The sequence below is a fragment of the Ovis aries genome, chromosome 8 (genome assembly GCF_016772045.2).
Source record: "Ovis aries strain OAR_USU_Benz2616 breed Rambouillet chromosome 8, ARS-UI_Ramb_v3.0, whole genome shotgun sequence".
Taxonomy (NCBI): Eukaryota; Metazoa; Chordata; class Mammalia; order Artiodactyla; family Bovidae; genus Ovis; species Ovis aries.
The window spans coordinates 78,562,070-78,580,934 of NC_056061.1; the positions used below are offsets into that span (position 1 = coordinate 78,562,070).

General features: G+C 37.6%; 1 protein-coding gene across 1 annotated transcript in view; it reads left to right on the top strand.

Annotated features, from left to right (window-relative positions):
- Nucleotides 1–18,865, top strand: part of OPRM1 (opioid receptor mu 1) — a 67,075-nt gene that overhangs the window by 16,455 nt on the left and 31,755 nt on the right. The window lies entirely within an intron of this gene.

Below are 18,865 nucleotides of genomic sequence, written 5' to 3' on the forward strand. Positions count from 1 at the left end.
TTAATAGCTGAAAGAAACTTGGAATTTTCCAAAGTGAAATTCTTATAACATGGGTAATTTTTGTTTAATTGGGGAGCAAAATATTTTCCATATTCAAGTAGAGATGAGAACCTAGGTCTGTGGAGTCCTTGCCTTTTCCTTCTCCAACTTCATTGTCCCCAGGAATCCAAATGGGAGAGGGGTTATTGAGAGATAAGAGAGACTGAGAAAAAATTGGATCTGGAAGAATTAACTCTGGAAGAATTTGAGGAGAATCAATCAGTAAGAAAAGATACACTTTGACTGAAAGATTCTGCTAAATCATCTGCCTAATTAAATTCAAAGAAAAGCATCTTAGTCTATTCTTCTGTCTCTCTACTGAGCAAAACACCAGACGGACAAGCTAGGGGCAAGTCGACTGGAGTTACTGCCAAGTGAAAGTAACCAGGCCTGTCAGTATTAACTCCAGAGAGCCTAAATAAGGTAAGCAGATGTCTGAAGTACTGACAAGTCTCCCTTCTCACACATGGCTCTCGCCTTTAATTCTTTCTTTGCTTCTCATGTCCTTATGAAAAGATGTGGAAACCTATTTTATTCCATTTCTATGACCAAAGTCTTCCCAAAGACTCCGCTCTACTTCACTTCACCTTCCACGCTTTAGAAGCAGATTGAAGAACGTGAATTATCCAGGGAGATGAGTAGGGCATGGAATTTTGCCTCTTGTATCAATAGGATAGACTAAACACTGACAAACATTGTAAGAGGGATCCTCAATGGACAGATTTTTTTCCCCCTGAAAAACCAATGGATGTATGACTCCCTAGGAGAAGAAAGGAGATGACCGTAGCTATGATATTAGAACAACAGTAGTGAGGCTCCTCCCAGGACACGGAAGAAGAGAAATCTCAAGATAATGTGAGACTAAGAAATTCAGATCCATCTTAGTGTTGTGTCATGTGAGAGGTCACCCTAAGTGACTAAAGGGACTTTTCTGGCCTCTGCTATGGACTTACCATTTCACAGATATTTCAAAGCACAAAGTTTAGGCCAAGAAATGGAAGTCCCACTTCACAGAGCAGAAAATACACTGGTAAAAAGGATAATTACCCACTATCAGTAAAATGAAATATGCCAGCAAATTTGGAAAACTCAGCAGTGGCCACAGGACCAGAATCCTATCCTTCCAATCCCAAAGAAGGGCACTGCCAAAGAATGTTCAAACTACTGCACAATTGCGCTCATCTCACACACTAGCAAAGTAATGCTCAAAATTCTCCAAGCCAGGCTTCAACAGTACATGACCCATGAACTTCCAGATGTTCAAGCTGGATTTGGAAAAGGCAGAGGAAGCAGCAATCAAATTGGCAACATTCGTTGGATGATAGAAAAAGCAAGAGAATTCAAGGACATCTAGTTCTGCTATGCTAAAGCCTTTGATTGTGTTGATCATAACGAATCATGGAAAATTCTTAAAGAAATGGGAATACCAGACCATCTTACCCACCTCCTGAGAAATCTATATGCAGGACAAGAAGCAACAGTTAGAACCAGACGTGGAAAAATGTTCTGGTTCCAAATTGGGAAAGGAGTACATCAAGGCTATATATTGTCATCCTGCTTATTTAACTTATATGCAGAGTACACCATGTGGAGTGCCAGGCTGGATGAAGCACAAGCTGGAATCAAGATTGCTGGGAGAAATATCAATAACCTCAGACATTCAGATGATACTACCCTTATGGCAGAAAGTGAAGAGGAACTAAAGAGCCTCTTGATAAAGGTGAAGAGGAGAGTGAAAAAACTGGCTTAAAACTCAACATTCAAAAAACAAAGACCATGGCATCCGGTTCCATTACTTCATGGCAAATAGATGGGGAAACAATGGAAACAATGACAGACAATTTTCTTGAATTCCAAACTCACTGTAGATGGTGACTATAGCCATGAAATTAAAAGACGCTTGCTCCTTAGAAGAAAAACTATGGCAAACCTACTCAGCACATTACAAAGCAGAGACATTACTTTGCCAACAAGGTCCATCTATTCAAAGCTGTGGTTTTTCCAGTAGTCATGTATGGATTTGAAAGTCTGAGCACCAAAGAACTGATGCTTTTGAACTGTGGTGTTGGAGAAGACTCTTGAGGGTCCCTTGGACTGCACGGAGATCAAACCAGTCAATTCTAAAGGAAATCAATCCTGAATATTCATTGGAAGGGCTGATGCTGAAGCTGAAGCTCCAATACTTTGGCCACCTGTTGCGAAGAGCCGACTCATTAGGAAAGATCCTAATGCTGGGAAATATTGAAAGTAGAAGGAAAAGGGGATGACAGAGGATAAGATGGTTAGATAGCATCACTGACTCAATGGACATGAGTTTGAGCAAAGCTCTGGGAGATGGTGATGGACAGGAAAGCCTGGCAAGCTGCAGTCCATGGGATCCAAAGAGTTGGACACGACAGTAGCTGAACAGCTAAAACGATAATGCGTATGTGCTAAGGCTCTTCAGTCATGCCAGATTCTGGACCCTATGGACTGTAGCCTACCATGCTCCTCTGTCCATGGGATCCTCCAGGCCAGAATACTGGAGTGAGTTGCCATGCCCTTCCCCAGGGGATCTTCCCAACCCAGAGATTAGACCTGCATCTCTTATATCTGCTGCACTGGCAAGGAGGCTTTTAACCACTATCGCCACCTGGGAAGCACAAAATTGTAGTAAAATTTCTAAATTAAATGCATTTAACATAGAGTTGTAATTGTTTCTTGGAAACAGACCAACTGGAAAACAACTAGATTTACATTTATTTCTGAAAAACAAACAATAGACAGACTTATTTATAGTCAGTCTTCTACTATCCCCTTCCTGTCACAATCAGAGACAAAATCCTGGACAGCCTGAGCCAGACAGGTGACTCAAGAAGCAAATTTAATACTTCCCTGGGCACTCTACATGTGATGAAACAAATGTTGAATAATTGTATCTTTCCTAAAGCCTGAACACAGGTGAGATACTCCTTTCAACATTGCCACATCACCAGCTACTGTGCCATAAAACCTCACATACTGTTTGGAAAACACTTGTTTCTGGTCTCTTACCATACTGAATGCCCCATACGTTTCAGTCAAGAGCCACTACCCAGCACAGCACTCGGCAAAAATAAACAGGGGTTAAATAAATGCATGTTTGACTCAGTGTTGACACTCAGAGCGTTTTATGATGAAATAAATTAATTTGAAAATATAAATGTAGCTATGAAAATGAAAAATATGCTATAATGCTTGATATTCTAGTTCATACATAAAGTCCAATATAAGTATTTAAGCTAGAAGAAATGTGAAATATATAACTTTGATCATAGAGTGTTAAACATGAAATGTTATCAAAGTTTGTCTCTACCTATTAAACTTATGGTGTATTTTGCTTTTGCATTTTACTTTTTATATTCCTCAGATTCTAAAAAAAAAATGAATGTATAATGGTATAAGGAAAAATACAAAAAATAAAAATAAAAGAGGAGAAATTTTCAAAAGTAATAGATAATCCTGAAAAGTGATAAAATATTGCATTAAAGAGCTTTTTCACCAAAAGATAATTCAAGATCATGTTTGCAGTTTCCCTATTTAAAATACTGTTACATACATTAATCTGTGACTAAAAATGTTGTTAGTGCCAAGTGATTTTAGTCCCAGTTGAAAGATAATTCTATATTGATTTAATAGCTCTTGTTGCACCAGAAGCCTAAAATTTCTAATTTTAAAAATTAATGGGACTTATCTGCTTTGCCAAATAACTAGTCTATTCATGAATTATGTTTTTTCCTAACAAGTGCTGTTGAATTCTCCACAGGGGAAGGAAAAATACCAAAAATCTTTCTGCCCGAAAATACTTTTTAAGAGATCTCAATACATTGTGTTTTGTTTCCAATAAAAATCCCAGGTCAACATGATAGTTGAATTATAAAGGATTATATACTTCTTGGGTGGCAAATAGTTATTATAAATACACGATTTTACATAAGCCAAGATCTCCAGGCACTAATTAATTGCATTACCTTCATATTTCCTTCAATTGGTCCTAAAAGATTTTGGACAGCTACTGTTGCAGAAATTAATTGAATGCCAAAATATTTAGATATCAGCAGGTGCTACGACACATTAAAGGGGATAAACAGGGAATGCTCATCGACAGTTCTGACAAATGGAATTTTAAACTGAGTCTTCACAGATCTTAATTAAATCTCTGGTGCAAAACTCAGGAGCAATGAGAACTTTCTTATTTCAACTTCCTACACAGTATCCTAATGTATCATTCTCTCCAACATGTTGTGCTAATATTAAATGCAGTGAATGGTTCTATCTACAGGACACATACACACACTCCCAGTAAAAATATTCAAACTATCTAGGCATTTTACTTGCATAGCAACAAGCATCCAAATGTCTCAAGTGTACAACATTAAGCTTTTTTTGTCCTTGACAACTGTTCTAAAGCTCAGTTCTCTTTAAAATAAGGATAAGGGCTTTCCTGGTGGTCCAATGGTTAGGACTCCACAATTCCAATGCAGGGGCCCTGGGTTTGATCCCTGGTCAGGGAACTAGGATTCCACATGTCACATGGTGTGGCCAAAGTTTTTTTAAAAGATACAATATTAAAAATTAACATTTAAAAAAAGAAATTTCATTTAAAAATTAAAGATAATGATCATAGTTGTTTTAGATACTAGTAAGATTTTTGTGAGCATCGGTTTACACAAAGGTATATATAAGTGTTTGTACTTTGGCCACCCCATGCCAAGAGTTGACTCCTTGGAAAAGACTCTGATGCTGGGAGAGATTGGGGGCAGGAGGAGAAGGGGACGACAGAGGATGAGATGGCTGGATGGCATCACCGACTCGATGGACATGAGTTTGGGTAAACTCCAGGAGTTGGTGATGGACAGGGAAGCCTGGCGTGCTGCAATTCATGGGGTCACAAAGAGTCGGACATGACTGAGCAACTGAACTGAACTGAACTGAACTGAAGCCTTACTGTACTTTATAAAAGTTATTATTTCTCACATAAAAAACTTACATCACATGGTACATACTGTGCAGTGTAATGTAACGAAGAGCATAAACTATAACAGATATGGATTTAAATTCTGCCTCTTCCACAGCTATTCTGGAGAGTTATTTAAGCTTCATAAAAGTTGGCTTATTCATGGACAAAAGAAGTGATAACGTGCAACTTATAAGTCTGTTACAAAGATTAAGAAAATTCAAGTTAACTGCTTACAGCAATACCTAACCCAGAGTAACCATTCAGTAAATACCAGCTATAATTATAATACTCAAAAAATAACGTCACCATCATAATTTAATTTGTTTTGATGGTTATTGTTAGTGGTAATATAATAACCTCTTTACAGCTATGAGAACTGAAGCTCAGCCACTTCCCCCAGGTCACAAGACATTGTGCTCAGATCTGTTTGCTCTGCTTTGTTTAGTCACTCAGTCGTGTCTGACTCTGTGATCCCATGGACTGCAGCCCTCCAGGCTCCTCTACCCGTGGGATTCTCCAGGCAAGAATACTGAATTGGGTTGCCAAGCCCTCCTCCAGGAGATCTTCCCAACCCAGGGATCAAACCCAGGTCTCCTGCACTGCAGGCAGATTCTTTACCATCTGAGCCACAAGGAAAGCCCAAGAATACTGGAGTGACTAGCCTATCCTTTCTTCAGTGGACCTTGCCGATCCAGGAGTTGAACCAGGGTCTCCTGCATTGCAGGTGGATTCTTTACCAGCTGAGCTACCAGAGAAGACCCTCAGACCTGTGTATCCTATTTCCAAATCCAATTTTCTTTCTACTATGCTATGCTGAAATGTCTTACTCCTAACATGATTAAGAAGTCAAATTTGGAGAAAGTGAACAAAATCAAGGTAGTTTTAGTTACTCGCTCTTGTGTAGATGCACAGTATTTAAACAGGGTTGGTCTTGCTCTTAAGATTAAGTAACCAACTGGTATGACTAGAGAATTGCCACAAATGTATAGTCTTACCTTGAAAGGTAAAATTTTTGTTTCTTAAGCTCCTAACACATAAGATTTTAATTAAAAGAACATTAAATAGTCGTTTTACATTTTTCCCCCTAAGTGAACCATTTTTAAAGTCTTCATTAAATTTTTTTTTGTATTGCTTCTGTTTTATGTTTTGATTTTTTGGCCTCAAGGAATGTGGGATCTTAAGTCCCCAGTTAGGGATCATGCATTGCAAGGCAAAGTCTTAACCACTTGTCCTCCAGGGAAGCCCCAGATAATCATTTTAACGTTCAAAATATCTCTGAAAGATATTGAAAATAAACCTGATAAATATAAACCTGATGACTACAATTGGGCGAGTAGGTCTTTGCTTTGGGGACATCTAGACCTAAAGACGCACACTGAACAGTCCTTGTAGGGATGGAATGCATCACAGAGGAGAGGAGTTAACCTCAGGGGCGCTGAGGATGCAGCTGAGGAAGCAGTGCGTGATCGTAGGCTCTGAGAGAGGCAAGGAGCCCTGAAAAAATGTGAGATAGTATCCAATGTGAGCTCTCAAAGCCCCCAGGTCCACCAAGAACGGATTCTGCCTGCTACAGATAGACCCTGGGTAATCGTATTTGCAAGGGTGCAGACAGCTGTTGTAGCTACCATGCCCTCCAAGTAGCCTGTAGCCCATCCATGGACATCACTGGAAGATTCCTAAAGTGAAAGTGAAGTCGCTCAGTCGTGTGGCTTCCCCCAATTGCTGATTGCTGTTGGCCCGCTGCTGCTGATCCCTCCTGATGCGAGCTCACTCTACTATCAATGCCTACCAGCCAAAAGCCACTGGGAATATACCTAGAGGCAAATGAAATTAGACATTAATTTTGCTGCAGCAAAATCACAGGGATTTTAATTTTTTTTTTTTTTTTTTTGGTGATTTAGAAGAGGATTCAAGAAAGCAGAGATCTGTCTGGATAGGATGCTGTCTCAGAACAAGAGGAGTTTGACACATGGCATCAAAGATATTTTTTAATATAGGAGGCAGAATTAACAGAGTAGAGCTAGAGTCATCACTGACTAATAAGCAGTTGTCACTTAATGTTAACCAGGAAAGGGAGATTTCTGCCTTTTTTATGGTTCTGAATGATTTTGGTTTTATCTCTAACCAGGCATGATTATAGAATCCACCTGTTTTTGTCTATTGCATCACAACCAATCGTGAAGAGTTCTCCTCTTAGGCTGATATCCTATAGAATTGTGTTCCACAAAGAAATATCACAACCCAGTTGTCAGTAACTAGACTTGCTTCCTGAAAGCTGTCAGGGCTTCTTTTCTTTCTCTCTATCGTTCGGCCTCACTGCTTTCACACGTCATCTGCGCTTTTCCTTTGGCAACAGGGGAGCGGAAAAAAATGGTGATCAACAACGGAATGATAAGATGACATGGGATGGGGAGGTATAATTTATTTTTGATTTGTTCTCAAGGAGTAGGGAATGCTTTAAATGTATGAATAGTTTAAAAGATGAATGGGAATTTCAAATTTAAAGAAATTATATAGATGTGGGCTTTGGGGTCAGGAGAATCAAGCCTGTCGTTCAGATAGACACATTGCAGAACACAGATTGAGTCTGTTCGCTATACTCCGCAAACTTACAGAAAAACAACAAAACAGGTAATCCTAATACAATCCACACATATATTACATAGCAGGAAGATTTCATGTGCAAGCTTTGCTAAAGGTTGAAATTTATTCTCAAGTTCATAAATAGCACAGGATTTGCCTTTATTAAATACTCAAAGTGAATATAAAATAATCTTTCATTTTTAAAATGACTGAGAACAGGCACAAGATTTTACTTTTGGCCCCTTTACTCCACCTTTCAGAATTTTTTTTTTTAAAGAACACAAGTTAAAAATCAATAAATCAATGAAATAAATTTTTGAAAATTATAGATAAGTTCCCAGTAGGCAATATGAATGTTTAAATGGTCCTATTAAATGTCACTCCTGCTTTCTCTGCTGTTTGAACCAACTGAGAGAGAGCCCAAAACGAATCAGCAAAGAAAAAAGTCAACCTTATTACTGAAAAATACTTAGCTGATGTGACATAGTTATGTAATAATAATGGCTCCTGAATTATAAACCCAGAATGAAATATAGTATCCCACAGGCCTGGCCCACTGGCAACCTCCCCATGTGTGGACCAGCCCCTTTACAATTTGGAACCTGGATCAGTGGAATATACCGTGTTCCCTTTTAGCAGTTAAATTTCAGAGAGAGAGAGAGGAAAAGTGGCAGAGCTGTACATAACCAACTCTTTATCATAAACACATAAACTGGATAAGTTACTCCTTTTGAAAAGAGTAAATGATGAAACAGCGAGATCAGTAGTGTTAAGGGTTGCTGATGATGTTATTCTCAAATTATAAATTCAGAGGCAAGTGACAAATGCTGAAGATGACCACATGAACAATAGAAATGTGATGGGAGGAGAGGAATTGTCATTTTTCATCCCAAGGATAAAGTTATGTTCAGCTGTTTTTTTGATACAGATCAAATACATTTGTTAGATAACCAAATAAAATAAGCATTTTTTTAGTGTCTCCTATGTGCTGGACTTAGAAGAGCTGCAAGACTCAAATTCTACCTGAGGGGTTTTCTGTGTGTTTCAGGGAGGCAGCATGGATGAGTGAACAGACTCAGGGTAACTCCAGTTCTGTCGCTTACAGGCTTTATAACTTTGAGTAAAGTATCGGATCTCTGAGGCTTAGTTTTCTCATCTGTAAAATGGGGATGATAAAGTGCCTTTCCCCTCAATGTTATAAATTTGCTTAGTGCAATGTCAGGCCAGTAGCCACTATAAATGAATGTTACTCTTCTCATATATAAGAAAAAGTTTAGAAAGATGTTAGCCAAAATGCTATCTCTGGATTATAGTATTCCATTTTGTTTCCTTTGTGCTTTCCTATATTATTTATTTTTACAATAAGCAAGCACCACATTTTTTAAAAAATCAAAAATACATTCTGAAGAATATCTATATTTTCAAATTATTAAAAGGAAATTTCAAAAATGTTTCAACAACCACATAATAAGAAAAGTCTTTATGAAAAATAGATGCAAAACATGTACATACACACACCATAAAGGAATTAAATTTGACAGTTTTAAGAAACAGAAAACCATGATGAATAAAATTAAACATTAGCAGCCTGGAAGAAATATTTATAGTATCCATTTTAATCTCTAACAAGTCAATAAGAAAAAAATGATCCAAAAATGGGCAAAAAGTAAAAACAAATTAATACAGAAGGCAAAATAACTCATCAAGGAATACATTAAATTATTTTCAACCTATAATCATTAAAATTTTAATTAAAATGATAATGACATGTTATATATCATTCATAGACTGGTAGATATTTTAAGGTTTTTGACAACAATTTTGCCTTATCATTTTCTACAGTAAAGTAGAAAATAATTTTTTCTCTGGCTTCGTTGATCAAAATTTATTTCTATTAAGACTATAGAAAAATCTCTTCCCATTCTATAAGTTTATATAGAAATTGTAATGTATATTTTTAATATTGTTAAATTTGGGGAAATTTCTATCAAATTTCTTTCTTACATGAGCTATAAGATTTATAAGGAAATTAGGTATAAATGTGATTTAGTATATTAGAATATATAAAATATATGCATTCACATATAGACACACTTGTAGCTGTGGTACTGCTACAAACTTGTTCTTTCAGAAGCAAGAATTCTGATAAATTCTATTTATCAGAATTTAATAATATTATAAATATTTAAAAATATTGAAAATATTATAGTCTATGAATAAATGCATTTTATGTTGTATAACCAAATATAATAATAATGGAAAAGAGCCATTTTCTTGGATATTGATAAAAATCAAATCCCTCATTTACAAAAATGTGTCCTCTGATTAGAAGACTTTTCCACAGACTAGCTTCTGGCTCTGACATTTTAAAAATTCATTTCTTTCTCATTCACATCCTGAAGTATTGTATCCTTATATAACATGTTATATGCTCTCTCCTTCTCTTCCTTCCTCTCCCCCTCTCTTCTCTTCTTTCCCTTTATGAAACTTTGTTCTTCTCTGCCTTCAACATTCTTCACATTTTTCATCATACAGAAAGGCAGTTTCATCCACTTGCATGATTGGAAATAACATCTAGAGTTTGATGACCTATAAATAAATTGCCCAGCTGAACTGCAAACATATATTCACATATAATGGTCATGTTTCCTTTGTTACACAACATAATACACTCAAAAATGAACTCTTTATCAAAACCAAATCTCCTTTCCTTCTTCTCCTTCTCTGCTAAATAATGATATTACTATCTATCCATTCTTGCATGCTAAAACTTGTAAGTTCTATTTCACCCTTCCTCCTTTACTCCCTATTTCTAAAAATATAATTAGCTTTTGCCTTTCTAATTATCTCAACTCTCCATTCATTACATCTCCTTCAATGATGGTTATTTTGCTATTACTGATTGTTATGATGGTGATGGTCGTGGTGTTTGTAGTGCATAAGAAAGAATAAGCACCCTTTGAGACATTGCTTCAGCAATACGTGAACCGTGAACTTCCAGATGTTCAAGCTGGTCTTAGAAAAGGCAGAGGAACCAGAGATCAAATTGCCAACACCCGCTGGATCATGGAAAAAGCAAGAGAGTTCCAGAAAAACATCTATTTCTGTTTTATTGATAATGCCAAAGCCTTTGACTGTGTGGATCATAATAAACTGTGGAAAATTCTGAGAGAGATGGGAATACCAGAGATGGGAATACCAGACCACCTGACCTGCCTCTTGAGAACCTATATACAGGTCAGGAAGCAACAGTTAGAACTGGACATGGAACAACAGACTGGTTCCAAATAAGAAAAGGCATACGTCAAGGCTGTATATTGTCACCCTGCTTATTTAACTTATATGCAGAGTACATCATGAGAAACGCTGGACCTGAAGAAGCACAAGCTGGACTCAAGATTGCCAGGAGAAATATCAATAACCTCAGATATGCAAATGACACCACCCTTATGGCAGAAAGTGAAGAGGAACTAAAAGGCCTCTTGATGAAAGTGAAAGAGGAGACTGAAAAAGTTGGCTTAAAGCTCAACATTCAGAAAACGAAGATCACGGCATCTGGTCCCATCACTTCATGAGAAATAGATGGGGAACCAGTGGAAACAGTCTCAGACTTTTGGGGGGTGGGGGCTCCAAAATCACTGCACGGTGATTGCAGCCATGAAATCAAAAGACACTTACTCCTTGGAAGGAAAGTTATGACCAACCTAGAGAGCATATTAAAAAGTAGAGACATTATTTTGCCAACAAAGGTCCATCTAGTCAAGGCTATGGTTTTTCCACTAGTCATGTATGGATATGAGAGTTGGACTGTGAAGAAAGCTGAGTGCCGAAAAATTGATGCTTTTGGACTGTGGTGTTGGAGAAGACTCTTGAGGGTCCCTTGGACAGCAAGGAGATCCAACCAGCCCATTCTAAAGGAGATCAGTCCTGGGTTCTTTTTGGAAGGAATGATGCTAAAGCTGAAACTCCAGTACTTTGGCCACCTCATGGGAAGAGTTGACTCATTGGAAAAGACTCTGATGCTGGGAGGGATTGGGGGCAGGAGGAAAAGGGGACAACAGAGGATGAGATGGCTGGATGGCATCACGGACTCGATGGACATGAGTCTGAGTGAACTCCGGGAGTTGGTGATGGACAGGGAGGCTTGGCGTGCTGCAATTCATGGGGTCACAAAGTGTCAGACACAACTGAGTGACTGAAATGAACTGAACTGAACTGAGACATTGCACTTGAGAATCCTAGAGTAAATTACAGATGTTCCCAAAAAAAACCTGGAAACATGGTGATTGAACTTGAGAGAGAGGTTGTAAGTCAACTACATGGAACTGATAGGTTTAAATCATGGATTGTAAGAGAGTAAAACAAAAGAAAAGGAGCAAACTTGGTTCTCCTTAAGAAATATGGTTCTGTTACCACATTCAGTATAAGGAGAAAATATCTCAAAATTCCCAGTACATTCCCAGCATGGGCATCTTTGAAAAGAAGATTAAAAACCTTTGCATACCTACCTCGATTAGCTACATAGTGGCTGAGTATATCAGCAATGCACATCCAGAAATACACATGGCACACAATGCAGTTACTGCACAGAAGATCATTTCATTTTTAAATGGAGCCTACGGAAGGGCAGAGAGAAGGTCTCAAACATTTGTACATCTCTCTATGCTTAGTTTCTTCCACCATAAAAGAAGGTGATCAAATGATGTGGTCCTCAGAGGCCCCCTCAGATCTCACTTCTCATCATTCTATGACTTTCTATGGCCAAAGTTCTTCTCAATTTGACAACCGAATGACAAGGCAGAAAGGAATACTCCATGTTCACTTTTACTTCAAAAGCCATTGGTTCCCGTAAAAAATTTGTTTCATTTTACCATAAAAAAATAAAATAACCCAAGCCCTTTTTCCTGTATTCAGTTTGATTTACTGGTGCCCATCTTGTGCTGGATTCTATGCTGAATCGATAATCTATTATGGTTTTAAATTTTTCTGTTCATGCTGTCTTTCATATTATATACTTGCATTGAGTATATGCACCATATCATCACCAAAATTTTTATGTTTGTTGCACTCAGTGCAGTAGACAATAATTCTACTGATAGTCTATACTCTAAAAATGTATATTCTACAGCATATGCTTGAGCTTCTCAAAAAGCAATTTTCTAATATTGACATTGATAGAATTGTTTTATTATATTTTGAAGTTTTCCTTGTTGTTCCTTCAATATTAAAGAAATGCCTAGGGATATATCATAATTTGATATTAGTGGTAACCCATTTGATTATTTTTTATGTCCAAAACTTTCAGATTCTAAAATAAGATAATTTCCTTTTCTCTTAGCACTCTCAAACTTGAAAGCTAAAGTGTTTCTAAATTTTAAAAATCAGTCCTTTAGAATAAAAATAAAACATTGTTATCTATGAAGCAAAGGCTGAGGTAGATGTTCTAATAATGTTTCTCAAGTAATTTGGTCTAAAGAGATGAAAATCAATATTTCAGGAAATAAAAATCTGAAGTCACAGATAAGAATATTTCAATGACAATGGTTTACATACATCAGAGGATTTAGCATCATATTTTTCTATAGTACATCAATGTTATGTATCACCAAATATGGGAATCAAGAAAAAACATGTTTTTTCATATAAACTTTTGAGGAGATAAATGTGCTGAAGTAAAATTTTCAGAAATCAAAAACCAAAAAAAAAAAGCAGGAAATAAGCAGTTTCAAAAGGCATAATGCAAAAAAATTATTAAACAGAGTCTCTTGGCCTTAATGGAACTCTCTGCTTTCATTTTCTTTCCTCTGCCCTGATGTGCCTCCCTGTTCTCTACCAATCCTCCACCTCAGTTTCCAATTCCAACAAGAGGATTTGAAGAACCTTTTAAAATGCATGCAATAAAATGAGAGAAATGAAAAAGAAAACACGCAAATAGGAAGCCAAAAGAGAACGAAATGATGAGATTAGCCAGAGACCCAGTACAATAGAAATATATTAGATTCTAGTGCCTTTAGAATTCTATGCAATTATTAAAAGGACCCACACATTTCACTCTGATTTTTTCTAGCACCAAATGCAAAAATAAAAACAGGATCAGTTATTTGTTTCACATTTTCTATTTATAAAGTACATCCATTGCCTGAAGAAAGCAGGTTTTTGTCCCTTTTCCATCTGAAGGCTATTTTTCCGTTGAATTGTCATTAATGTATGATAGAGTAAGAAGAAGTAGGAATACAGAGAACAACAGCAAAAAAAAAAAAAAAAGTAGGTGTAGATGAAGAGAGAGCACCACTCAATCAAAAAGACTCATGGTTGTTACACTCTGGTGATACAGGGGCAGAAAGAGGCAGTGTGTCTTTGTTTAATTTCCTGTAAACCTAGCTTGGTCTTCTCTTCTGAGGCAAATTAGCAAACAATAGTCATTTTTCTGCCTGCAAGGCTTAGAGATCTAAGAATACTCCTGTCTCATTTTGCTAACATAAACTCATTGGAAATTTGGTCACTGACCACATAAGACCACTTGAAATAAATGTAAATAAAATGTTTTAGAATATTTTATAGTAAAGCGAGAAATCCCTTGTTTGCTCCACTAAGCTAGTGGAAAACTTAACAGAAAATAACAAATTAATATATAGTCTGTTTGTGTTAATGCCTGATGAGAGTGTATCATAGGTTTTGGTTGTTTTCAATCTCTCTCTCTCTCTCTCTCTCACACACACACACACACACACATTTGCCTGAGACAACAGAATGGTCTAGATAATAGAAGAGAGATTCAGGTGGGTATTCATATATCTACTTTCTTCTTCTAAATAACAACCTGAAATGTAGGACAAGTGACTTTATTTCATCCAATTTATCCAATTAATCATGAATATCAAAAGATGACACTCTGAAGTTTTTTTCTCTATTAAAACTGTGAATTTTTCTACGTGAGGGTAAGTGGATATAAAAATCATGACAGATATGAAAAAGTATCCAAGCACAATGCTGAACATAGAAAAGGGGCTCATTGAATCCTTGAAGAGTTAGATAGCTTTCTTCTTCACAGGTAAACAGTAAAAGAGAAAAAAGAAAAACTTCATTTGTCAAAAACAACAAAGGGCAGAATATCAGCCCCCCAAGAGATAAAAACACCCTGTATATCCCAGATGGTTCTATTGTGAACTCCTTAAAAAATTAAGAATACAGAGAAGAACTGTACAAAAAAGATCTTCACGACCCAGATAATCACGATGGTGTGATCACTCACCTAGAGCCAGACATCCTGGAATATGAAGTCAAGTGGGCCTTAGGAAGCATCACTACAAACAAAGCTAGTGGAGGTGATGGAATTCCAGTCGAGCTATTTCAAATCCTGAAAGATGATGCTGTGAAAGTGCTGCACTCAATATGCTAGCAAATTTGGAAAACTCAGCAGTGGCCATGGGACTGGAAAAGGTCAGTTTTCATTTCAATCCCAAAGAAAACCTATGCCAAAGAATGTTCAAACTACCGCACAATTGCACTCATCTCACATGCTAGTAAAGTAATGCTCAAAATTCCCCAAGCCAGGCTTCAGCAATACATGAACCGTGAACTTCCAGATGTTCAAGCTGGTTTTAGAAAAGGCAGAGGAACCAGAGATCAAATTGCCAACATCCACTGGATCATGAAAAAAGCAAGAGAGTTCCAGAAACACATCTACTTCTGCTTTACTGACTATGCCAAAGCCTTTGACTGTGTGGATCACAATAAACTGGAAAATTCTGAAAGAGATAAGAATACCAGACCACCTGATCTGCCTCTTGAGAAATCTGTATGCAGGTCAGGAAGCAACAGAACTGGACGTGGAAAAACAAACTGGTTCCAAATAGGAAAAGGAGTACTTCAAGGCTGTATATTGTCACCCTGCTTATTTAACTTCTATGCAGAGTACATCATGAGAAACGCTGGGCTGGAAGACACACAAGCTGAAATCAAGATTGCCGGGAGAAATATCAATAACCTCAGGTATGCAGATGACACCACCCTTATGGCAGAAAGTGAAGGACTAAAGAGCCTCTTGATGAAGGTGAAAGAGGAGAGTGAAAAAGTTGGCCTAAAGCTCAACATTCAGAAAACGAAGATCATGGCATCCAGTCCCATCACTTCATGGGAAATAGATGGGAAACAGTTGAAACAATGTCAGACTTTATTTTTCTGGGCTCCAAAATCACTGCAGATGGTGATTGCAGCCATAAAATTAAAAGACGCTTACTCCTTGGAAGGAAAATTATGACCAACATAGAGAGCACATTAAAAAGCAAAGACATAACTTTGTCAACAAAGGTCCATCTAGTCAAGACTATGGTTTTTCCAGTGGTCATGTATGGATGTGAGAGTTGGGGTATAAAGAAAGCTGAGTGCCAAAGAATTGATGCTTTTGAACTGTGGTGTTGGGGAAGATTCTTGAGAGTCCCTTGGACTGCAAAGAGATCCAATCAGTCCATCCTAAAGGAATATATACCAGTCCTGGGTATTCATTGGAAGGACTGATGTTGAAGCTGAAACTCCAATACTTTGGCCACCTGATGCAAAGAGCTGACTCATTTGAAAAGACCTTCATGCTGAGAAAGATTGAAGGCAGGAGGAGAAGGGGACGACAGAGGATGAGATGGTTGGATGGCATCACCGACTCAATGGACATGAGTTTGAATGGACTCCAGGAGTTGGTGATGGACAGGGAGGCCTGGCGTGCTGTGGTTCATGGGGTTGCAAAGAGTCAGACATGACTGAGCGAATGAACTGAATTGAACTGAAAATAGGTAGAGAGCCATGTGAAGCTCACGATGGTATACGAAACTGGCAAGATGGATTCTGGAATGTGGGTGGAGTAGGTGTATGCTAAGTAGTGTGTGATTCTTTGCAACCCCTTATGACCCCATGGACAGCCCAACAGGCTGTTCTGTCCATGATATTATAAAGGCAAGTATACTGGAATGGGTTGCCATTTCCTCCTTCAGGGGATTTTCCAAACCCAGAGACTGAATCTGCGTCTCTTCTGTCTCTTGCATTGGCAGATGGATTCTTGACCCCTGAGCCACCAGAGAAGTTTATCCTGTTTTCATGCATCCTTGATCTTTTTTGTTTCTGGACAAAGACAGGGTCATCACAACTCAAGAATTAACTCAAAAACACAATAGAATAACAAAAGGTTTACAAAGCCTATCTCATTGCAAAAGTAGTTAGTTCAGGGTGGCTTCATTTAGTACATGTGGGTCAAAATTCAGTGAGGTTTTGGTAACTGGGGAAATAGCTTGAAGAACAGGTTTGAAAATAAATAGGAGTTATAGCCACAAACAAGGGAGGACATTTACAAACAAAAGATATACATGGAGCACAAAAGAATAGATGAGCTGCCCATGAAATGAGTTTCCTGACACCCTTTCCCTAGTATATCATCTGAAAGCTCCATAAAAATCACTCTACTGGATCAATCATTGAAGGTTCTGAGAATCTATTTTTCAAATAGTTCTACGGCAATTTATTCGGAATCATATTGCAAATAAGCTACTAGATCACTTAGAACAAAATTTCAAAAATACATACTAGGAAAATTTCCGTAGGATAACTAGGAAGGAGAAAAATAGCTTGGCCCACTACCTAGAGGAAAAGACCCAATTCAGTGACTGCAGCAGGAATGAGCAGTGTCAGGAAGGCCCTATAGTCCAGGGGAGACACTCTGGGAATACGTCACCTATCCCTCCCAGTTTGTTTTGTCCACTTTGCCACCAAATTCATCTCTGACTCAGTAAGAAGTAAAAGGCCCGAAGGATGGGTGAAGGATTGTGTGTTGACATCCAGGAGTTCGACTCAGACCCACCGAGGTGAACCTTCCTTTGGCTCCCTTCTTTGGCACGCTTGCTCACTCTGGTGTATACACTCCTATAGCTTGTAGTGTGAGTCTAATCATTCATGTCACTTTCCGGGGGCAATGTTCATACTACCACATAGAACAGGACAAAATGAAAAGCTCATGTTTGCTGGACAGCATGACCCCTTTTCTGATCAGACTATTGTTTTAGATTGAAGCCTTTGAAGCTATACTGGAGGCAACTGGAATTCTCAGACCTTTAGTCTTGTATTATTCTTTCACGTATTTTGGAAACTGCTGAACCCTTTTTTATATGTCGCTGTGATTTAAAGTGTGAGTAACTGAGATAAGAATACTGCCTATCTGTAGAGGAAGGATCTTTGAATAAATGGAGAAAATTAAACATCATTGTTCCCATAAGATGCCAAGCGAAATAACTTTCATAGACAAATATTCACTTTTTCTTTTGTGATGTGAGACTCTAACCTAATTTTGTTTCACAAAACATCTCATTCTAAAGGAGGAAAGGCTTTTTTAACTGAAATAATCATACATTAATAAGCACATAGGGCTAAGATGAGCCTGAAGAAAAGGTTAGAAGTATAATGAGTCATAAACTTTACATAAATCAGTAAAGAAACTGATTATTTAACATAAAACATTGTACTAAATATAAGCTGTGGAATGTACGTCTACTGCCTGAGATGGTGACTAATGCAGTCGAGTGTGCTATGGTATAGCTAGCAAGGTTTGGGGAGTTTGGTTTATTTTTGTTTTCTTTCTGCTTTTGAGGGAGAAATTTCAGCTAATAAACAACATCAAAAAGTTTAAAACTTCTTGAGCATCAAGGTCAATTACTCAAGGGTCCTAAAAGTTATATCTTTTATTTCATTTTTTATTTTTTACTTCAGAAGATTTGGGTTGGGAAGATCCCCTGGAAAAGGAAATAGTAACCCCCTCCATTAATCTTGCCTGGAGAATCTCAAAGACAGAGGAGCCTGGCATGCTACAGTCCATGGGGTCACAAAGAGTCAGACATGACTGAAGCGACTTAGCACACAAGCACGCTACAATCAAATTGGTTTACCTCTTCAAAGATCAAACCCATGTCTCCAGCAGTGGCAGGCAGATTCTTTAGCACTGAGCCACCTGGCAAGCACACATATATATATAGACTCTAGCACAATATCATTGTTCCATAGTTTTAGTTGTATATATGAAAATTTTATCTTACTTACTTAGAATTAAATGTATTATTACTCACTGTGTAGATACTTTACTGAGAGCTCCCTGAGTCTATTACACTTATCACAGTGCCTGGCACATTTTTTAAAAAAAGCAAATAAACCAATCAATCAGTATGGCAGCTATTCTTATAACCATTTTACAGATAACGAAACGGAAAAGTAGAGAAATAGGTACATGATTAT